Source organism: Haemaphysalis longicornis, unplaced genomic scaffold (assembly GCF_048455015.1).
Source record: "Haemaphysalis longicornis isolate Haplotype H1 unplaced genomic scaffold, Haemaphysalis longicornis Haplotype H1 scaffold_2, whole genome shotgun sequence".
In the NCBI taxonomy this organism is placed as follows: Eukaryota; Metazoa; Arthropoda; class Arachnida; order Ixodida; family Ixodidae; genus Haemaphysalis; species Haemaphysalis longicornis.
This window is the reverse complement of record NW_027526295.1, coordinates 7,572,061-7,596,486: the sequence shown is the minus strand read 5'-3', so window position 1 is coordinate 7,596,486 and position 24,426 is coordinate 7,572,061. Positions and strand designations below refer to the sequence as shown.

The 24,426-nt window shown below is 47.7% G+C and overlaps 1 long non-coding RNA gene across 1 annotated transcript; it reads right to left on the bottom strand.

Annotated features, from left to right (window-relative positions):
• Positions 1-2,357: 2,357 nt before the first annotated feature.
• Positions 2,358-8,902, bottom strand: LOC144166979 (uncharacterized). Its single transcript, XR_013321802.1, has 3 exons — positions 8,626-8,902; positions 6,813-7,082; positions 2,358-3,934 (listed from the first exon to the last, which is right to left on the bottom strand). It is a non-coding gene; the product is annotated as an uncharacterized LOC144166979 (long non-coding RNA).
• Between the last annotated feature and the right edge of the window lie 15,524 nt (positions 8,903-24,426).

Below are 24,426 nucleotides of genomic sequence, written 5' to 3'. Positions count from 1 at the left end.
GACATCTCGGCAGCGGAGCTCAGGGCGGCCATCGCAAAACTTCGCACCAGCTCAGCTCCTGGGCCCGATGGCGTAACTAATAAAGCACTCCGCAATCTGGATGACAAATCGATTGCATCCCTAACGCATTACATGAACGAGTGCTGGAGATCAGGCACCCTACCTCGGTCGTGGAAACATGCCAAGGTAGTTCTGATTCCAAAGCCGAACAAACCTCTCGCACTCGAACATCTACGCCCTATTTCACTTACATCCTGCCTCGGTAAGCTCATGGAGCACATCATACACACCCGGCTGTCAAATCACCTCATAGACACACACTAAAAATTTTTACGCCCAAAAGGGTGCTTCAGCTTGTCGCCGCAGGAGCACCCTAAAAACTGAATATTTTACGCCCTTTAGGGTGCTTGGATTTTGTCGCCGCAGGAGCACCCTCTGTGAAGCACCCCAGAAGACAGGTGCCTTATAACACCCTTTTCCGCCTAAAAGTATCCTAGGGTGCTACTTAGCACCCCAATCTGTAGGAGCATCTTCTGCAAAAGCACCCACCTAAAGGGGTACAAAACGGGTGCGTCATCCTCGGTTCACAGGTGCAGCAGGTGTGAGACCACATATTGCACAATATCACACACGATTATGGTATGAAACATTCGTGCTTTCCAAGCTCGGTTCTGTGAGACATTCCATTGAAGCTCAACATCAGCTGATAATTTCCTTGAACTTGTGTCACCGATTGTTAAAACATCAATTTAAGAAGTCAGGAGCCACATCTCAGTACAGTTATAACTTTAGAGGTATTTGATTACCCAAAACTTCGTAAAAAACCAATTATATGTTCACTTTGCCGAACTGCAGTACACATCCTTCGAGATTCACTGCAGAGCCTAACCATGCTGTGCAGTGAAAGCAATTAGGTGTGCAACACTTCAACCACACAAAACTTCCTTGAACCTTAAAACCCTTGGCTTCTTAGTATTGCATCAAACTTGCAATCAAGGTAGCTACCTGCAATGTTTAGTGCCTTATTCTTGAGCTGAGCAGGAAGGTTCAATATCAAGGAAGACCAAATGCAAAATGTATAGTTTCCTCCGTAATGCGGCTAATAATATAGTTCCCTCCGTACTGCGGCTCATAATCTACTTATAAAAGTTGGGTACCCAAGCCATTTATTTTCGTTTGCATTATTCTTTTTGCTTTATGGAAAAATATTCATATGGTACAGCACTTGCAAGGTTTGGTGGTATTTGGAGTTTTATAAACATACCTTTAGACTAAATGACCCCACATAGCAATAACAAGAACTGCAAACATCACAGAACAATGCATACAAGTTCCCTGGTGAAGCCCATGGTTGAAATGTAATGCCATTGTTCAGAAAACATTATTTTATCATGAGGCTAGCTTGTACATGGTGCCTTGCATTATGTCCCTGCCGGTGGATGTGGGGTCATTTGTCACTGTTGCAAATGAAAAGCCAACAGCCGGGGCCCATTAGTTTTGGCTAGTATTACGAGGTGCCTCACGGTAAGCATTCTACGTCGATAGACTTTTTTAGAGTCGACTAGAACTGAAATCAGCAAAAGATTCTCTACAAAACATTCATTCTATCCGTAGCTTTAGGGTTTGCTAATTTCCATAGTTGGGTTTCTTCTGCCTTTCTTAACAACATTTTTCTTTTGATAAGAAGGTGCACAACCAAAAGCAAAAAGCTTTTCTGTAAACCTTTGGTAGCTATATAATTGTTACAAAATATTTTACTCTAAATATGGCAGCTTAAACTGAGAATATTTGCATTTAAAAACATTAAAATAAGTTTAAATTGATCATAAATTTTTAGCTGTTTTTACGCAAAACTGTACATGGGATATGAAGTGCACCACAAGGAGGGCTTTGGATTAGCTTAAGCAAATTTGGGACATTTAAGGTGCACTGAAATCTCTACACATGCGCTTTTTCACTTTCTGTATCCACCAGGAAAATGGCTGCCAATTTAGACAGCGATTCTAAATAGTAGTTGACGTGCATTTTAAAATAATCACAAACATTATAGCCACAAAATTAATTTTTACAAGTTGTAGACATTGCCCGTTACACCAGACATTGGACTACACTGTCAAGAGATTTGACATCTACAATGACGTCTACAAAGCAGGCTTATACTGGTAGAATGTTTCATACCATAATTACTGTGTGTTCAGAGCTCACGTGTGAAGTATGGATACTGCTGCTTCAGCAAGAGCCGAGGATGAGCACCCTTCCTGGTTCTGAAAAAAAAATAACAGAGGAAATGCCTTAAGCAGGATTCTGAAACGGGGTTGAATGAAACAAGAATGAACAAGAAATTCTTTCAAAACATGTAAAGCAATGCAAACAAATATTTATTTCAACTTATTTCTACAAAAGACCACCTCATGAAGACTGGTGGTGGGGTATTGGCTCAAAAAAAAAGCAGAGAGCACTTATACAAATGCTACAGGGAGCCTTCGCAGCCAACAATTGTTTGAACACACCTAAACTAATCACTGTTCAACAAACTCATAAAAAATGTTTGAATGCATAAAAAACCAGTGGTAAACACAGGAAACAGTTAAAACAGAATGACGGCACAAGTTTGTCCCGTCGTTCTCTTCTGTGTCCTGGGTTTTCCTATGGTTTTTCATCCATTCAAACATGTACCAGCTAGCCCAGTCCAACGCCTTGGTAACATAAAAATATGGATAGTCAATCCTTACACAAAGTTGAAAAAAAAGAAAGTATAAAGTAGGTGACAAAATTAAAACGACAGCAAATTGGTTGGCTTTTAATTTTAAATGATAATATAAAAAATAATGGCATGAATGAAAGTGAGCAGCACGCGAAGTACCTTGTTGCTAGCCCGACATTCCACTTTGAAGCAAAATGTCCGCTTTCAACACTACATAGGCTAAACATGCAATGAGGCATTCTTTTAGGCACACAAAATATACCATAATTGTTAAAAAAGCTACGAATTAGTTGAAAAAACCTGACCACGACCAATTGGAATTAGTGACTAGATACAGTTTCAGAAATACACAGCGACATCATATAAAAATATATGGTTCCCATAGAAAGATTGATCATAACAAAAATTCAGGACATTTATCAGACTGGCACCAATGTGCAAAGCAGCTTAATGAAGGAATACGGTCTTCACTAAAAACATGTTAATATTGGGAGCTCATGTGCTTCCCTGCAAGTTGGGTGTGTAAACCCACTGACATCTTAACTAACCCGCCTGAATCATCACTTGATAGACATTGAGGAATTTTAAGAATTAGCTTATTGTAGCCAGCTGTCTAGTTTATTTCCCTATTTTTCTTGGCATTTCGTGTCTAATTCTAAATTTGGTGACTAGATAGCTTTTACTATGGTCATGCACTGCTGACAACGAATATTTGATTTTACTTTAAAAAAATTTCAGTTTTGTTTTATTGCTCACCAGCCAACGATCTGAAATATCAGAGGCGCTTAAAACGTATGTTGGCATTTCCTTCCTGCCGTGTAGTACAACTAATCATGACTTTTACCATAATTTGTTCACAAAACGTAATATGTGGAAAGTATTCAGCTTAATGAAAATGTCATTTCAGAAGCATGCACAATCAACAAGGCCTCAATGACTCTCATGACGTGGTCCACTTGTTTCTGTCACAAATAACCTGAGTGCAGACACATTCCACCGAAGACGAAGGTAACATGCCCTCTTGGGTGATGAATATTTAAAAAGCCTTACGAGTAAATTTGCTGCTGAGCACGTGAAATTGTGGCATTAAAACAAAAGATCCCTCTGCGGCATCTTTCACTTGGAGGAGCGCTTGACCACAAACTTTGAGAAGCTGGAAAATGCTCCATGAACCGCTCCAGCCAGCAGAAACGATGCAGGACACAAGTTGGTAGGCGGACCGTTGGAATCCTGCGATTGTGAAGATATTTCTGTTTAGTAGATGCTCTTTTTTTTGTAACACTGTTTATTTCACCTTTAACAAGCAGCTGAACTCCTTAACGTTCGCATAATAAAATGCTGCAATGCGGAACAGTTAGCAGGGTTACCTCAATTTTGCTTTTCTACGAATTAACACAATGTAGGTAATCTGCACACAACTACAATCAAACTACAATTTTCACCTACTTCACTGCTAACATCAGCGTTTGACTGCTCAAGCACAAATACAGGTTAGACATGTGAGCAATCTGCTAAACGTATCCCCCCAAACTGAACAATCAGGCATCAGAAATCGGCAAGGAAGGAGGTGTCACGTTTAAATGGCACTTTTTTTGTTCAAAACATAAACAACACCTGGAAGCTTGAAGCGTGAGAGAGGGTCTTTCACGCTGACAATGTCAGAACATAGCTTGCTAGTGGGCACCTGCACGATGTGCACAATGTGTTTCTTGAAAATGCGTGCGAAAGTTTGATTGATGTGTAGGACGAGAATTGCAGCACGTTTTGACACAGGCTTTGTGGACGCTTCTGCCTGCTAATGTCAATGTGGATTCTTGCTAGTCGCCCTCTTCGCTTCTTTCTGAATATAATGCTTTAGGCATTATATTCAGGACAACGCCTGCATCAAAACGTGCAGCAATTACCTACGTCCCACACATCGGTGAAACTCTCGCACACATTTTCAAGACACGCAGTGCATACATTGTGCATGTGCCCACTAGCAAGCTGCGTCCTGACATTGTCAGCGTGAGAGACCCCCTCTCACGCTCCAAGCTTCCGGGTATTGTTTATTAGATTCCATGCGCTGAATGCAAATCAGTGTACATTGGCGAAACGGGCAATCTGCACAGAAGATTAATGCAGCACTGGAACGAAGTGAACAAGGGCCATGCTTTATAAACAAGTCCACTGGCAGAGCACCGTGAGAGGACGGGACACGTGGTAGACTGGAACAAGACAAAATTACTGACAACTAAGTGCAATCTATCTTCTCGATTACTGCTCGAGTCCCTCATTGTTCAGACGACGCCCAACATTATCAACATAATGGATGGCAATCTGCACCATATCTATGCAAACTCATTGCGCCGCGTAATGCCCAATATATAGCTTCGTTTTGCTCACCGTGAACAAGCAACAAACCGTTAAATGGCTTTCTTGACTTGGTCAGTGACCTACGTTTCATCACTGCAATAATGCTTTTACCTGCCTACACGGCATTCCGTCAAACACTGGACTACACCACATGAGCCATTGGCGTTCTTAACCTCCACCAGAGCATATAACCTTTCACTACTGCTATGAGATAGACCCATAAACGCACTTCAATATGGCCTTTATATTTAGCTCTTGGAAACATTATGTATAATTTTACCTTTAAGTTGCACCTGCTACAGCAGCTGGTACTATACCAAAAACATGAAAAAAAAAAAACGGTGGTTTAACACGCCAAAGCTACACTTGGGATATGGGGAGCACTGTAGGGGAAGGCTTCGCATTAATTTTGACCATCTGGGTATTTTTGTGCGCATCGAAATCTCCAAACACGGGCGTCTTTACGTGTTGCCTCCATCTGAAAAGCGGCTACACCAAGCGGTATCTAACCGACATTCGCCTCCACAGCACACCACCCTAGCCACGGCACTGGGTTAAACATATGAAATAAAGCGAGTTTTGGAGTGCAAATGAAAATATTAATCACACGTCTTATTTTCCCAATCGATGTACCTTTTGAAATCCACCATGCAATCCCCCCTCCCCTACCGGCCTACCAAAACACCTTTGTCTCAAGAGGTAATCAGGCTGTTGTTAATGAAGTAAGTATTTACAATCCGAGACTTGCCACCGTTAAAGTCATGCACTTTGTTTTAGAGATAAGCGACATTAGCCATTTACAGCACCAGGAGTTAATTGTGTTAAGATCAGATTGAAAGCATTGACGGTAGTAGTTGAAAGAAATTGGGTGATAAATTACAACATCATCTGCAAATAGACCTACATGGGAGGATATGCAATATGGAAGATAGATCAAGCAACCTGCCTGGGGGGACAACAAAGTGGCACGAGCAAAAGAAGTATATAGTTATTAGAAGTAAACTGCATTTGAGAAGAATGAAAATCTTTTGCTCAAGTGAGGACATTAGGGTGACGTTTGAGAAGTAGTCTGTGGTGTGCAATGCGATTGAATGCTTTAAAAAAATCGAGGAAAACTACCGCAGTTTGTAAGCCTGTGTCAATGGATCAATGTAGATCGTGAACAAATCCTAAAAGTTGTGTTTCTCAAGTAACCCTTGTGAAAACCGTGGTGATACTCGCATGTGATATTGTGATTTTATAAATAATTAGCGACCTGAGAGTGGATGAAATGTTTCCTGACCTTGCATATGGTGCTTGTTAGGGAAATGTAATGGTGAAGTACCGTCTCCTGATTTAAAGACTGGTGCTACCTCGACTATCTTCCAACCATTGAGAATAGTGCCTGTCATGAGAGACTGCGAAAAAAGCGCTGTCAGAATTCTACAGACTGCGGGATGTACTTTTCGGTATAGTATGATTATTACCAGTATGATCTGAAGTAGACCAGTTTGTATTGCAAGTTTAAAACCATATCGAAAGATCCTAAATGTTTGCTTGGCTTGATTACATACGAATACTTGCTTCAAAGTCAGTTCAATTTCTCTTCTTGCCCTTTAGTCGTCAGCCCCAGATTCTCTTCAATATCTCTGCTAAGCAGTGACACGCTCCATACGCACAGCACTGCTTCATGAAAATGTTTCAAATAATCAGAGGCCACAGCACTGCTAACAGGTATACATCATGGCAAGTTCCACAACATGCAATAACTAACCTGAAAGCACATAATCGGTGGGTGCACCGATATGGCAGCAGTGCCTGGACCGATGTGTCGAGCAAATGCGCTGACTTCTGAACGGGTGGTCCAAGCGGCCAGATGATGGATGAATGACCATTCCTGGCGGCAAAGCGTACGGAGCACCAACGAAAGGCCAGGCAGTACTTGGGTACAGCAGGTGCAGTGTCGGTTGGGCAAGGGAGGCCCTGGCAAAGCCTTTGAAACTGGACTGGAAGGCAGCTGACCCAGGACAGCCAGCAGCAGCACCTGCAGGTGCATAATCTGTGAGTGTGCTGACACTTGTTGAAATACAAGAAGAGCACACACAAAGCACGAATGCTTACATCAAGTAGATTTTTAATCGTTTAAAGACAATAACCTCCAAGGCACTAATAAGAACATTCCCGGAACACCCCAAGTGAAATTTAGGTCACAGTAAGAATGTATTTATTAGACCCGCAGGTACTGTGAGTGGGGTATGCATGATTTATGCAAAGCTAGCTACTGAGCTAATTTGCATGGAACGCATGCTAGCAGCTCATCTGTATCCCTTGCTTTCAATTGGAACTGGTGTGTGATAGTTGAGGCTCCTCCATTTCAATGTCTGACTTGTATCTGCACGTTCAATTCTCCAATATAAATCGAGTTGAGTGAGTGCCTACAGCTTTATTGTTAGTCTCTGTATGGCCTGCGGTTTTGCGAAAATGAGAACTTGCGAATTGGCTCAATTTTCTGCACTAATTTAAACAATACATATGCCTCTGATATCAAGCCCCAGACTTCCCGAGAGCTACTCTGACAGAATCGGCAGGCGCCTCGTAGGCGTTGTGAAATTTCCCCCACTACCCCGAGACTATGCTAACTCCCTGCGAAGCCACATGCGCGCATTTCACCTTCAATTTGCACGTATGTGAATTCTATACCTCTATGAACTCTCAGACGGGCGTCGTCATATTCGTGCCGGACTCGTGAAGCTCGGCAACGTAAATTACCGCACTCGCTCGCTGGCGCGCGGCCCGAACTCTCTCACCGTTTCCGGCCCTTGCATACTATTTTCTCCACCTTGCACTTTGTAAATTCTCATGTTTAACTACACCTCGTGCGCCCTCATCTCTTGACTGCTTTTCTTCCAGCACAACTCCGTCAGCACCCGGTCGACGCGTACGCTGTCGGGGCGCGTTGGCGAGCGAGTACGGCAATTTCGCTGTTGTCGAGCTTCACGAGAACAGCACACATATCGCGGCCCGAAGACCGCGAGGCGTACGGTCGCCGGTCTCGCGAGCGCAATAGCTGCGAAGCGCACTGCACGGAATTCGTGGGGTGGGGGGGTGGGGGGGGGGGGGAGAGAGATTTCACAACACCTACGAGACGCCAGCCATGGAATCACGTGTACGCGTTTTCACATGCACTTCCAGGGAACCTCCTGTTCATGTTATTTCTTGGTATACCGCGGGTATTCACGAGGGAGGACTAATCACAGCGTTGTGCCACTCACGCGAAATTGCGACTGCGATCTGCAACCGCAAAGGCACTGTTTGAGAGACACAAACAAACGCCCCGGTGTTAAAGAGCCTTGCGTGATGTGAAATTATTAGCAGCCGTGTACCATAGCGCGAGCATCGTAGCCAAGGTCTAGCTTCAGCGTAAATTGATGCTGACTTCTGCGGAAACGGTGGACTGGGCGCCAAACAAGTATACTAACTCACGTAGGCTCTCAGAGCAAACGAGATTGGGGTCTAGCGAATTACTGACCCATAAACACCAGAACTCGTTCCAACCAAATACAGAATAATAAAAAATGCGTACTTACCCGAGCAAAAACGATGTTTCCAACGTACAATTCTCCTTCACTGTCGTCTTCACCTCGCGGACACACGAACACGCTTTGTTCTGATGCAATGTCATCCACTTTTGACGCGCAGTATTTTATCCGGCGATGACCGTTCTTCCGGGGTCCCCATGTTCAACACACGCGTAGGTTGGAAGGGTAGACATCACCCATAAAGCTTCTATAACTATGATTTAAGCTTGAAATAGATAAAACAGATTAAATCACGCCACCAACCAGTCGGCACAAAACGCCATGAAAAAACACACACAAAAGTGAGAGATAGTTGCCAGACTTCAAATGCAGCACCTCTATGTTTGACGAAAATTGTGTTACTACTGTAATGTTGGTAATTATCTTTCTGCTTTCAAAGTCTGAAATGTGTTTATAACTCAAATTTAAGGTTTTTAAACACAAAAAGTGAATACACATAAAGTGATTGACATATATACTGATATTGTAAAGAGGTTTGACGTTTGTTTTGGTTTTGTTTTCACGGCTGGCTTCTCAAGAAGGAAGGAAGGAAGAAAGACTTTGTTGAGTGCCTGCAACAGACACAGTGTGTACACTGCGCCCGGACGTAGCCACTCGTCGATCCCGACGTCACCCCTACTCGGACCACACCTTCGCTACTCCCTACGGGGTTGGACGCCGCTGCCCCATAAGGGAGGGCGTCGCCCCGCAGCTTTCGCTCCGGTGCTGCTTTTCGAGGGCCGCCAGGACCTGTTGGACGGCTTATAGTTGGGTGTCCTTATCACAACTGCGCACTGCGTCTTGGATCCACGGCGGTAGGTCTGTCCTGGTTGCCGCCTCGTTAGGTCGCACTTCACAGTCCCAGAGTAAGTGGGCGGCCGAGGCCCTAGCATTGTTACACAACACCCACGTGTCGTCCGTATAGAGTTCTGGCTGTATGTGCTTCATGACGACAGGGGTCATCAGTGAATTCGTCTGCAGCTGTCTGAACGTGGACGCTTCCTCCCTGGTTAGGTCGGGGTGAGGCGGTGCCAGCACCCTCCTTCAATTTCTATAATATTTGGTGATACCCTGAAAGGTATCGTACCTGTCTTTCGTCTCGGTCCACCACTCTGCAGACGATTCAACTGCTGCCGCGCGGCCAGCTAATCCTCGCGCGACTGCGTTCGCCGTCTCGTTGTGGTTGGTGGCGAGTTTCGATACCTCATTCCCCGCATGGGCGGGAAACCACTTGATTGTCACCTTGCGTCCATCGATGTTCACCCGCTCGAGCACCCGCACCGCTTCACAGTACAGCCAACCCTTGGCGAAATTGCGCACTGCACTCTTTGAGTCGCTAAGCACCATCGTCGTCTCTGGATCCGCGATGGCCAGGGCGATGGCCAGCTCTTCTGCTCGCTGCGCGTCTCTCGTGACGATGCTCGCGGCGTTCACCGTGACTTCCGTCTTCCCATCTATCACTACCGCCGCGAAGCACCGGCGGTCGCCGTACTCTGCGGCGTCAACGAATCTGGTGCCCGGAACGTTAAGGTGATGTTCCAACACAGCCTTCGCTCTGGCCGCTCTCCTGTCCGCGTTGTAGGTCGGATCCATGTTCTTTGGTAACGGGTACACTCGGACGGCGTTCCGTACTGCCGCCGGTACTTCGCGCTCTTTCTGCTTGCCGAGGCTCTGAGGGTCGGCCACCGTCTCCATTCCGACTTCTCAAGAGAGAACGTGCGAGAAAACGAGCTACTTGGGGTTTATGAAGAGAGCGGTAAATGTCGGCGTGATAGAAAGCAAGGAACAGGTGCTTACCCTGGTCGTTAAAAAAGGAGCTAATGAAACCCTCACGTGAAAAAAAAAAAAAAAGAAAAACACGTTCGACGAGGAATCGAACCATTGACCTACAAAACAGTTAACGGACGCGTTAACAAACAGCTATGCCGGCGGGCGGTGTTCGAGGCGCCTAAAACAACTCCATACTTACGTAAGTTGTCAACGAATATTGTCGCTTGTGTCTAGTCATCGCCTCCTTTAACGATGGTCTAGTTTATGCTGCATTTTTGAAATTCTGGCTGTCCTAACGCTTGTTTCTCACGCACCGGTCTTGCAGACGAGGCCGCATTGCTAGCGCTGCAAGCGATTGAGCCAAAGCTCCATTATTTGACTCAAGAAAAGCTATCGCAGTCAACCCGACCTTTTCTGCGCAAGCCACGGCAGCCACGAAATAAATGGAATGTGCCGTTAGAATTATGGCGTTGATAACGCTTGTTTGACCGGCACCGTCTTGCAGACAAGCAACGTCGCTCTAATACTACAAGCGATGTCACTCCTGGCATGTCAGGCGCATCAAACCCATCGTGTAAAACGACTGCTAACAGTGCGAAAACCTCTGAGTTTGTAACAAGTGGGGATTTGCGGTGGCGGCGACGTAATAGGTGCAGCAAGCAGGTAGGCAGAACAGCAGGGTAGGGTTACAACCTTTCCCCGAAAAAAAAAAAAAACGGGCCTTCCGGGGGGGGGGGGGGAGGGGTGATTGTGTTGAAAAAAGACGCCATGTTTTTTAACATGCAGTGCCATTTATTGTAGTGTTTTCTTAGAGAGAAATCAACATAACGTTTGTACTGAAAGTGATTGAGAGCTTGGTTAATCGCTCTGCATGTGCTTCACTGAAAAGTAACCGCAATTGCTGACCGCGGCGGTAGAATTTCGTTATTTTGTTCTTCCCTTAGGTCCCCCTCCATCTGAGGCAGCGCGCTCGCCGCGTATTTTCTCTGCTCGCGTGTCTTTGCGCAGCTTGTCGACATAGGCGTGCGCAGAGTTCTCAATTTGGGGGGGCAAAGTCTTACCGCTGCGCCCCCCCCCAGAGCAACTCCCGACCTCTTCTCACTGAAGGCCTTGCGGTGCGAACGCAGTGCAAAGAGGGATGGTTATAAAATTTTTATTTCAATGTGATGGAATTGCAACACACACAAAATATTTCTGAGCAGAAATTTTACTTTCATGTGTTACATCGGCAAGGCATGGGGCAAATTTGGCGCCCCCTTCAGATGATTAGGGGGGGCGGCCGCCCCTCCTGCCCCCCCCTGTGCGCACGCCTATGCTTGTCGACACGTATTTATCGTCTTAGTTGTTGAATTGACGCTTATAAAACGCCAAAACGGGCATAATCACGGCACAAAAGCCAAAAAACCGGCTGATGACGGCTGGTTTTAGATATGGACCGGCAACCGGCCCGCTGTTTAAAAAACCGGTCGGGCCGGTCCAAAACCAGGAAGGTGGCAACCCTACGGCAGAGACGAGCGAAAATGATTTTACACGACCGCCCCCGTCGGCCTGCGCAAAAAAGGAAGATAGAACCCCTGCATACACGCCCTCGAAGAAAGCTGTACAGCCGATTCAGTTTGTTGTGGACGAAGAGCAACCGAGGCTGCAGCCACAAACGATTGCGCTTGCCGTGGTATGAGCCAAAGCATATCTTCACATAGTTATGTTATCGTCTGTCTGACTGTTACTTACTGAAGGGAAAATTCAGAACACAAACGTTGACGTCTAGCGTCTATGCCAGACATAGACGCTGCTGTTTAGGCCCTAAAAACCACCTTCAGGGCATCTGTCGGTTCTGTCTGATGGCGCGCTCGCGCCGCTGATTACGAACGAGGCGTCTGTTGGCGTTGACTTATCGTGTTGGCGAGCCGGTAAACGCCATCACGGTTAAACTCCCTGTTGGAAGACTACGCTGTTGGGACGATAGAGTGCCGACAGAGCTTCTTATTGGCCCCACAAACGCCATCAAGGTTAAACTCCCTGTTGGAAGACTAGGCTATTGGAACGATAGAGTGCCGACAGAACTTCGTATTGGCCCCACAGGCGTGCTGTGAGCCCAACAAGAAAGTCTTGTTGGAATTTTTGCCCGGGGCATAATAATACGGGAACAAATTCTTAGGTAAATTCGATTTCGTTGAGGACACCGATGCCTCGCGTAAAAGTTTTATTTATAGGACTACAAGAGGCATTTTGTAGCCTTTCCTTCCCGTGCACCCAGACATCGAAACGAACCTTGTGATACACTCGAAGCAGTAGATTAGTGCAGAGTGGAATTTAAACATTCAGCACGTTTTGTTCAATTTACGAACAGCAATTTTAGAGCCTTTCCCCTGGTCTATGTGGAGAGTTCATATTTATTCTCTCAACGGGCGGTGAAATAGTGCAATGTGCGGTTTAAACATTCAGCCTGTTTTTGTGCAATTTTGCATGCTTGCATTCACACACCGTTCTTTTAGGCACCCTAACGATAAGGTGCCGTGGTAACACCCCAATCGAGAAGAAATACTTTTTAGCACCCCTTTAACGGTCGTAGCACCCTATGAAACTGTTGATTACACCCCTGAATTTTGGCACCCTCGAGGTGGGGTGCCCGAGCAAAATTTGGGTGCTTGAAAGGTGCAAAAAGGGTGCAAAATGTTCAGTACACCCTCCTTGCACCTTAAAGGGTGTAAAAATGTTAAGATTTACACTCCTTAATATGTGGCACCCTCATGATTGGGTGCCGGAGCAATGTTTTAGTCCTTAAAAGGTGCAAAAAGGGTGCAAAATGTTGAGTGCACCCTTTTAGCACCTTTAAGGGTGTTAAAAAGTTTAGTGTGCACAGAGAAATTCCCCCATACGATGGTAGGCTTCCGAGCCGGTTTATCTACACAAGATGTGATGCTCAGACTCCATCATCACGTCATACGACGTTCGCCTGACAGGTTAGATTCATCGGCAGTGCTAGCACTAGATGTGACCAAGGCCTTCGACAACGTTAGCCACGAGGCCATTCTCAAAGGCCTGCAATCGATCAATCCTGGAGTACGCACCTATAATTACATCAAAGACTTTCTCTCAGACAGGACGGCTGTCATGCACGTGGGTGACCTCGCAACCCCCATTTTTTCGGTTGGAGGAAAGGGTACTCCTCAAGGAGCCGTTCTTTCCCCACTCTTGTTTAATCTGGCCATCCTAAAAATCCCGAAGAGACTAGAAAAAATTCCGGGTCTCCATCATAACCTGTATGCGGATGACATCACTCTGTGGGCCAACAGAGGTAGCGATGCCCAAATTGAGGAAATCATGCAGATGGGCATCGACATCGTCATAGAGGAAGCTGGCAGAGCGGGTCTCTCTTGCTCCCCATCTAAATCCGAGCTGCTTTTACTTCCGTCGCCGGCACAAAGACCACCTCAGAAACCGAACATCGAGCTCCACATTAACGGCAAATCGATCCCAGAGGTCCCGATAGTCCGAATCTTAGGATTAAGAATACAAAGCAACCGCAAAAGTGACAGCTTCATAAGCCTAATGAACCGAGCCGCGGACCAGACGGCCAGACTTGTCCGCAGGGTCACCAACCGCCATAAGGGTCTTACCGAAAGCGAAAAAGTTCGCATTCTCCAAGCCTTTGTCATAAGCCGGCTAGTTTACTCCCTCCCTTATCTCCTCCTAACTAAGGCCGACATAGATAAAATCGACGTGCTAATTAGGCGAACCTATAAATTGGCGCTTCGACTCATTCCCGGCACTTCCACTGCCCGATTGGATGGAATGGGTCTCCACAATACAGCTCAGGAGCTGATAGAAGCCCACTTAACGAGTCACTATGAGCGACTGGCCCGAACCAGCACGGGGAGGCACATCCTTCAAGAACTGGGTATCGGTCATCATATAAACTTCGCGCAACTACATCCCTTCTCCGCTTCAATACACTCCCAACTAATAATCAAACCGTTGCTCCGCAATATGCACCCTCAGCACCACGTCGCTAGGAGACTAAAGCGAGCGGAAGCACTCCACAAGATGTACGGCAACAATCCCCGAGTTGTATATGTCGACGCGGCAGAATACCGATTCCACGACGCATACACGATTGTAGCCATGAACAATGCCAAGGAACTTCTCAATTCGGCCACCGTTTGGTCCCCCCGCCCAGAGACAGCGGAAGAGGTGGCCATAGCCCTAGCCGTAACACTCGACCCCACTCCCAGCACGATCATTTCCGATTCTAAAACTGCAATTCAAAATTTTTGCACCGGTCGCATCTCAAAGCCGGCACTCAAAATTTTGACAGGAAACTCTGCCCGACCCCTAAAACAGCCAGTTCTTCTGACCTGGACGCCCACGCATTCGGCCCTCGAAGGGAACGAAGCGGCCCACGAACACGCCCGAGGACTCACGATCCGGGCTGGGCCCAGCCTCTATCCCTACCACGGGGCGCGATCTGCGCGGGATCGCCCGGTCTCTTTTCACGACATCACTATGCACTACCGCCTCTCCCGCTTGACCTACCCTCCGGCGGACAAAACTTTAGACAATTGTAAGGCTCACACGTGGCGACTTCTTCAGACAGGCACCTTTCCTAATCCCGCCGTCCTGACGCACATCCACCCAGCTCTGTACCCCACTTCGGCCTGCTGCTTATGTGGCGGTCATGCCACACTATCCCACATCATCTGGGCTTGCCCGAAAAACCCCTTTCCAGAAATACCCTCGGAGGAACGGTGGCAGGCCGCGCTGCGCAGCTCGGACCCGGACCTACAGGCCCGCTTGATCGCCAGGGCTGCCGAGATCGCTGATCAGTTCACGCTGACAGCCATCAACGCAATCTAACCACCAGCATCGTTTTCATGATACATAATCACTGATAGTCCTCGAAATAAAGTTTATTCTCTCTCTCTCTCCCTCTCTCTCTCTCTCTCTCTCTCTCTCTCCCTCTCCGAAGCTGATCTTGGGTTTTTTCGAACGCTATATGGCGCACGGTACAGCTCCCTTGGAACGTCGATCCGTGTGATCTGAGGCAAAGAAAGTCGACAGGCGTTTGGTGGTGGCGTCCGAGGTGTCGCCGCCCCTGCCAAGTAAAGCATGCTGCCGACCAGCGGCTCCTTTTGTAGCCAGACGTCGCAGCTGTGCCGATCGCGTGCGCTGCATCCAGACGCGCCCTCTTTCCGAAGCTGATCTTGGTTTTTAAATGCAGAGCATTTCTTAGCCTCGCCTCTCCCTGCGTCGGACGGCGTCCACAGCTCCGCGTCCGCAGCAGGTGCGCCTCTCCTCCTTCCCTCCTCTCTCTCAACAGCAGCTGGCGCGCGCATGCGTCGTAGTCAGCCCGTTCGCTCCATCGCGGTCTCGGCGTAACAGGTGCGTGATAGCAGCGCGGTGGGGCGTGGAAGGGCGCGCGCTGCTTGCGCATGCTCGCTCTCCCCCCCGTACTGCTCTCCCTCTACTGCGTGCGCTGTAAATATAAAGCGGCTAGCGGTCGCTCGTGCTGCAGTCACTGCGTTGTTCCTTGCTTCCTTGGTTGACGCTCGCTCCACCCTAACGCGACTTCACTCTCCTCTCACTACCCCAAACCAACACCAACGCAACTACGACCCAACTACCCACCCTAACGCGACTTTACGCGGCGTTAACGACCCCCAATGCTCTGCATTTACTCGTGTTCCCCTCGCGGGAAGGCGCGGGAATTTTTTTTTTCGAGCGCTGCCTGGCGCAAGATAGATACAGCTCCCTTGGAACGACGTTCCGGGTGGTTTGCAGTAATCTGCGGCAACGAAAGTCGACAGGCGCTTAGTGGTGGCGTCCGAGGTGTCGCCGCCACTGCCAAGTGACTGAAACTAGTAGGTCACAGTGGAGTGCAGTCATTACTGCCGCTAGTTTGCGGTCACTGCTTCTTCATCTCTGTAAATAGTCATCATAATCGTCTCTCCTTAGTCTTCGAACGATTATCATCGGTAACCTGGTTTGGTTACCATCGTGCTGCCTTCCAGCTCGGCCTTCGAAAAAAGGCGGTTTGCGCGCACTGCTCTCCTTTCTCCTACCACCGGCCTTCTCCTACCACATGGAAGGTGCTTCTTCCTCTCTGTACATCGTCATCATCATCGTGTCTCCTTCGGCTTCGAACGATTATCATCGGTAACCTGGTTTGGTCGCCATCTTGCTGCCTTCGATCTCGGCCTTCGAAAAAAAGCGGTTTGCGCGCACTGATCGGCCTTCTCCTGCCGTCCGTCTCCTACCACATAAGAGGTGCGTTTCGGTCCCGTAATCTATCTCTCGAGCTGCCCCCCTGGAGCTCCGGTCGGTTATGCCGAAGACGACAGCCATGACGCTAGAATCTGCGAACGCCACGGCTCCACCCCCGCCCCTCGCCTCCCCTATGCTTCGTGAGCAGCCGCCAGCGTGACCCTCCTTTCTTCGCTGTCCTTCGTGAGGATCATGCCGACGACTGGCTGGACATTCAACCGCTGGGATGATAACCTCAAGCGTCTAAATGTTCATTTTTACTTGACGGAGGTTCCTAAGATTTTGTACCTAAATAATAAGCATGACATCATCGACTGGGCCGATTTCGCTACTCAGTTCCGCCGGTTCTCATCTCGTCTAAAGCTCGGAGTGACAGCGCGAAAAAGAAACTCCAGAGCCGTGTGCAACATGCGCATAAAACGTACACCTCGTACGTCGAGGACGTTGTGGCGCAGTATCGTCGCGCCGACAAAAACAAGCCGGATGCCGATCGTGGCAACCTCAGTGAAACCTTTCCCCCCTCTCCCCCGTCACCACCTCCGACGCGTTGGGACTTCGTTGTCCCGCACGCCACGAAAGAACCGTTTGGTGGTAGAGCTATCGTACACATGGGCGTTTTTGCTTTTCGCCTTCACCAGATAAGCGGCCGCCACGGCCGGGTATCGCACCCGCGACATCCTGCTCAGCAGCGTAACGCCTTAGCCACTGAGCCATCGCGGCGGGTAGCAAACGTGTCCTCAAATGAATTGTGTACTTGAAAGGTGCTACCCGCCGCGGTCGTTACGCTGCTGAGCAGGATGTCGCGGGTGCGATTCCCGGCCGTGGCGGCCGCTTTTCTGGTGGAGGCGAAAAGCAAAAACGCCCATGTGTACGATATTTCGGAGGACGTTAAAGATCCCCAGGTGGTCAAAATTAACCCGGAGTCCTCCATTACGATGCGCCTCATCGTCTGCGTTGCGTCGGCGGGTTAAACCCTACAATCAATCAATTAATACTTGAAAGCTGCTCCTGAACATAAAGTATTCCAGCCTTGCACAAATCCACAAGGATCAAAGGGGACGTCAAGCAAGTCCTCTGTTCAAAGTAATCAGCCTGCCCACTGCTGTATGCAAGTTGTTCAACAGAGGTGTACAATAAAGCGAGTAGTTCCACTAACCGAGAAAACAATCTGAACTCACGCTGCAGGGCAGGCTATTAGGTGAAAATGAACCTCTATAGATAACAAAAGAGCTGCTTGATAAAGTGGAAAGCCATGAATGGAATTAAAAGGGCTCAAAGACGAAAAAAATGCGGGCAAACAGAATGGATTCAACCGTTTCCTGCAGAGCAGCATCGACGTGAAGGCACCACGAGTTTGCGAACGAGTGCACGCGGGCTTTTACGCCTTTATAAAACCAAGATCGCGCCCGCAATTTGATGCAGTGGACATCGGCTGAATTAACACCATTCGTACCTGCTGTTGCCGAAGTTGTTGGCTCGTAGCTTGAGCATCTACAGTTACTGAGGCGGGCGCCACAGGGAGGGAAGGATGGCTTTTTTCATAGAGATATGCCTTGCGGAAGCCGCCAGAATGCTGGAAATTAAAAAAAAATTTTGCAGTGCGTCACCTGTAGAACTTTCTAGTGCTTGACAGGGGAAATAACACACCACCTATGAACGATCAGCCATAGAGCCCTGTTAAAACGTTTAAAGCGAAGCTTGAAAATTTTGACGCGTGGCCTAAACGACCAAGCTTGAACACCCAGCTTTCCCAGATTTAGGAAGAATTTAACAGTCAGTTTTAACGGACAATTTTATATGTCCAGGAGAAATCGCTACTGCTTAAGCAAAAAAAGATTCATGATGAAAAACATCGCAAGAAAAACACAGGGACAAAAAGAAGAGGGGACGAAGCATCAGCGCTGTGCGCCATCCCATTTTCTTTTTGTCCCTGTGTTTTCTTGCGGTGTTTTTCATCATGAATCTGAATAGGCACCAACTAGCGCAACTTTCCATCTTACACAGAAAACTCTCCCTTGGGAAACCGACGAGCATAGGGGAAAAAACACGTTGGAGGGCAGTAGGAAGTGAGGGGACATAATGTGGCTAGGTTTGCCTGGCTCGTTGCGGAGCGGGCGTGCAGCGGGCCACATGCGCGAAGCACGGTCCAAACGATAACAGCAGCAGTGGCGGATGCGGGCCGTAGAGTCAACGTAATGGCAAACACTAGCCGCACTTTACTTCTAAGTGGGAAGGCCATGCTTCAAGGCACTTCCGAGAAGCCTAGGTTCAGCGACACCTTGGGCAGGAACACGAACTATACCGCGCCCACGCAGCGTACAATAGAAAATAGTATAATAAAGAGCCATTTTACACGTTGCAGCTTTGCTGGTTGGCCATCTGTATGGAGTGATGGGCTCATTTTTTGCTAGAGTTCCCACTTTTTTATCGAACAGAGTGGATCTTTTTGTAACTGAATAACGACTCCGTGTAGTAGGTAAAAAATGTATGCTGTAGCGCGCGCGCGCTCTTGTTTTTTTTTCGTCACGCCCGAAGACAAGACAGTGGTTAGGTTGCCGGACATTCGCAGTTAAACTTATGAGGAGGCTGCAGATTATAAGGCTGAGTGAAAACTTTTCAAAAGTATAATCTTAAACTCTGTTTCTTTTCAGCTCGGCTCAAATTCCGTACATTTACGTTACGGAGCCCAACGAAACGTAAGTACACAAGAACCGCAGATCCGGAGTGTAGTCTACCACACGACTAGACAACCCTGCCATTAAGTGCGTGAATGTAATCGGACCTCCTTGTTCATACTTTTTTCCGTTGCTATGTGTATCTAAAAGTTGTTCTGTTAAGTCTCCCTCGTGCATAGCTTCGGTATTGAAGAAACTCATATGTTTTGAGCAACCTCATCATTTTTTTATGTGTTACACAACAATCATAAATGATCCGCATCGATGGTACGTATAATGCCGTAGATGCATTGACCATTGCAAACCAGTTACGGCGAAGCACGCCACCGTCAATGCAGCCCGAGGACAGCATGCACGAGCGATCAAGCCAATCTAGAAATTTATGGGAGTCCCTGCGAAATCAAGCCGCACGACCATGCGTGCTTTTTGCGCGGCGCCAGTTGCGTAAGGCCCCGTTTTGCTTTCCTCCCGACCGAGTGCGTCGTTCATTCACTTGGACTTAACTAAAGCAGGAAATGGAAGCCACAAGCCGTGCATTCAACCAATCCTCCCGATTTCCCACCTCAATCCTGGTCAGTCGCTACACGACGGAGAACCACGCTTTTGTTTGGTCGACGATGTGAAGCTGCGAACTGTGGTGTAGCCACAGCTGGGTTCATACTGTTCGATAGGCAACACGTTCGTCGCTCACCCAGATTAGTCAAGAGCGTTCAGAACCCGCTGCATCTTTCTAGAAAGAGTTCGCACTAACATAAGCACGCGTGGACAAATTGCCTTGACATTTTTTTTGTCGTCTGTGAGCGCGCGTCAGTACGTTTGAATACTGCTTTTTTGTAACTTTACATTACAGCACGTTCGCTATACATGTTTTAGCCAGTACAGAAACCTTGCACAGTCCATGACTTTACGACATTTGGTGGAGGGAGTGGCTGCATAATCTCTAACCTTGAAAATTATCCTCCTACTTCAGTCTCTTACTGGAGAAAGGGAAAAAACAGCGGTGCTGCCTTCACCATGAAGGACGCTGGCCGTTTGTATCCCGCGGTTACTCAGTAACTGTGGCAGCTGCCATTTGTAACGGGTGGTTTTCTTTAGACATAGTGCAGAATTGTTGGAGCAAATATAGCGGGTTGATATGTTTAACTACTGTATGATAACGGTAAACTGCAAGAAAATATTTTATACCTTGAAAAGACTTCTGCGGCTGGACCTGAGAAGCATAAAAGCTCCTCGGCGTATTTAACTGGGGAGATGTTCCTGAAGACGCTCGCTGCTGTCGTATGGAAGAAACCCGCCGAGGTCAAACGCAGCCCGATGGCAAAATGTTTTGTCTGTTCCTCGAGAAGAATGGAAACGAACACATTTTTCGATAAAAAATTCAAGTTGTTTGCGCAAAATGAACGCAACGAAATGTATATGCGAAACGAACCCAAACGAACATTTTGCGCGAAATGAGCACATTTAGGTTGCTAACGGAGTCCTGATGCCAACACAGCAGAAAAAGAAAAAGGATTAGCCTGTAGGCGGCCGATGAGGCGGTGCGGCCGAGCCCACGTTTATTGTGGTTGCGTTGGCTGTGCCATGAACACGACGAGGCGCGTTGAACGGGGTGCCGTTCCCGAGGTGTACCGGGTGCGGAGTGTGTTCCGCTGTGCCAGCTGGCCAATCTGCTGATGATCATGGTGGAGCTTACGAAGATGATGATGGTGGCGCTACAAGCCATTTCGCATAAATGTACAAACTCGACGGAAATTGTGCTGCGGCTACCTGCTCCTCGACGTTACTGAGTCTTGATTGTTGGTTTGGAATTCGGGGAATCGAAGCAAAAATGGCGCTAAGCTTAGCCGCCTTTTCAACTACGGCCGTCATCTTGCTCCGTCTGTACGTGCCGCCTTGCACGTTTCCCTTAGGGCAAAGCAATCGCTTCAAAAGCGACAATAAATAACGGCGGGTGGAGAGCTCCACGCCACCAATCTGTCACGGAACCCGTCGCCTGCTCGGTGCATTTTGGAAGCACACTGCCAAGGCCCGTGGCCAAACAACTTCTCCAGTGCAAGTGCGTGCATCTCCCTTACCAGGATTACGCTTTTTCAACCCACGCCTGTGCATCTAGGTCACTGGCCTAACACTCACGCCGCAGGCGTGATTATTCTCGCTGCGTGTTGCGGGCTCCCCTCAGGCCTAAGTTTATTTTAAATGCAGAGCATTTCAGTAACTCACGATGTCACCCGCGTTGACGTCCGTAGTCGTAGTCCGCACCCCTCCGCCTACACTATATAAAAAAATACTATCCGGCGCCTGGTTTCGATCCCTCGACCCTGCTGGCGGAATGAAATGTACATGGTGCTCTACCCACTGCGCCACAAAGCCGACACAGAATGGGAGGCTACGAACGAGCCTTATATCCTTGAATCATTCAAACTACGTCAAGAAGCTGCTGATACAACGATTCACTACCACCAACTCCCCAAACACTAAACTTTAACGCAATACACCCACCCCCTATGCGACGCACTTACTCGAGCCCCCCTCGCGGGGAGATGGGCCCAATTACGATGGCAGTGCAACGCCGGCCCGTGCGGGGAGAAAAGAACAAAGAGAACAGAACTCCCGCTGGCGCAGTTTCAGGCAGGGGGCGCGCGAGCACTGCGAAGGCGGTAAATTTGAATTGCATGGGGTGGTAGCAGTAAGCGGATAACGGCGGTACATGCCACTATGGCGAATCACTGCTCTGCATTTCCGACAGCTTTCACATTGAGTGGAACAGCTTCTAATTTTTTTTTGTGGAGCTCGATGCCGCCGAGAGAGGCCTAGGTGTGTCTGGCACTGCGAATAACTGAATGTAGTTTCTGCGGCTTTATCATTGGAAAGCGACTTTTGATGTGCGTCCGCTGACTTTCTTGTGTTTTCCTAGGAAGCGGATGACGGTGGCTTTGAGTCGCACTCGGAGGGTGCTCGTGCTGTGTGTTTGGGGATTTGAGACTTCTTTGCGCGGATATCGCATACTTTGCTAACTGTTGCATTTCATTTGAACTGCTTCAGGTCAGCACTGAACAGCGCAAAAAAATACGATGAAAGAAGTACAGCTTAAATATTGATTGCCCCAGAAGCAAGAAAGCATAAACCAACAAGAACATGTCGTTGAGGCTGTTCACAGATTGCAAAAATTACCAAACAAAATGCATAAGAAACAACTAAAAAACCGTACTCTGTTCACAATTTTATGCCGAAGCCCTCATGGCTCCTCCATAATAAGCGAGTCCGCAGACTGCGCGCACACAGACATGGACGCGCCGCGTATTCTGGCCGCCACCCGTAGCAGCGACAGCTCGACTACACAGTCGTCCTGGTGTAAACGCGCCTCTTACGACAAGGTGAGAGCCCGGCAAGCTTAGAAGGTGCGGTTGAAACGCCTCGTAGTTGCGCGTCTCGAATAACGCGGAAAGAGTTCGCCATTGCGCAGAGCTGGGCTCGTAATCTGCCGTAACACGATACTCGTTTACCTGAAGCCGTCCTGGCAGGGTAGTCCTACCTGCTCTGCAGCTGAAAAACATGGCAGAAGCGTGGTATGCACATTTTTTAAATACCTAGAACGCGCGACCAAGACTAACGGCAGAAGCCAGGCACGTTTTGCCGGGAGTTTAAGCCGAAATTGATGCGGAGAACGCTACGCAAACCACAAGAATACATATTCTTCTCGCACATATTACGAAAGACAAGAAAAATACATAAACACAACCGATCGGCGTATGCACGAACTGTTACATCGCCCAATCTAATTTCAAGAAAGGTGCGCTTAGTTTTACGTCACTGGTGTATTTTGCGGCCGCCGTAGACAGTGGATGGTGTGTTTTCTGCTTTCCGCTTTTATAAATTATATCACACTTACTGCCAGAGTAAACGACAATAAATATGAATATTCGAGCCGGTTCCTGGAGCACACGACCACAAGTATGTCAAATTCACATGTGTGTACCTGTGACACGCCGCATCTTGAAACAGAACTCCTGAATAAGTGTTCAATCTAGTGAATGCGTTCTTGCGGACTACAAACACTAGAATTGCTCTGAACTTCCACAGCATTGGTTGCCTGCATCGAATGCGTTATCTTCTATTACGTTAAGCGTTCTAGGTTGGGATCGGTGCGATTTCGCATCCAGCCAGTGATTTAGTGCGTTCGTGCATGCTCTTAAAGGAGCCATGAAGACAAAGCACAAGTTTGTTTCATTCGAAAGGTTGCCTCGTTAGAATCATACTGAAACCACTTTTAATGTACTCTTCGCTCAAATAAGCTATATAGTTAGGGAAAAAGGGAATGGCCATGCGACCCACTAGCTATATTTCCCGCAACAGAATCTATGATGTAAAATGAGCCCATCTGTGGGATTGTCGGAAGCCGGCAAAAGCAAACGCAATTTAGGCAGAGCTTATAAGCTTCCGAACGAGCTATTTGCGCCTAAATGCAATGCATATCCATTTTAAAGCAGCAAGAATGGTGCGGTAAACAACAAAATTTGCGAAAATACACGTAAACATAGACGTACCGATGCGCACTGCTGTTGGTACTGGGCGCACTATGCTTGTTTTAGCTCCACAGCAGTCCGACGCGTTGGAGTTGTCTTATACGACGCTGGCCGATTGGCGTAAGCAACGTTGCTTTACGTGACCCTGTGTCAAGCATACGTTTCGTGGAAGCGACTACTTTCTACCGGAACAAAAACAAGCCAGGTGTAAATACGGTCAAAAACAAAGCAACGGTGGAGTGCTGGGTTTGCTAGCGCCGTCTGGGAGGTTTAACGGCCAGCAAGGCTAGAGAGCCGAATGGCGCACTGGAAGTTTATTTGTATGCGTGCCGTTATGACTTCATTGTAGACGTCACCAAAACACACGATTTGGCGGGAGAATCCAAATTTTGACATAAAATGATTAATTTCTCAGTGAACACGGCATCATATGCTGCCGCGGAAGCGCTGGGGATGCTATAAAACACAATCTTTCGAATAAAACAAACTTTTATTTTGTCTTCATGGCTCCTTTGAAGGAAATCTGCAAAGAGCGACTTTTTCATGAATTGTTAACCGTATAGGTTGTTCCCTTGTTC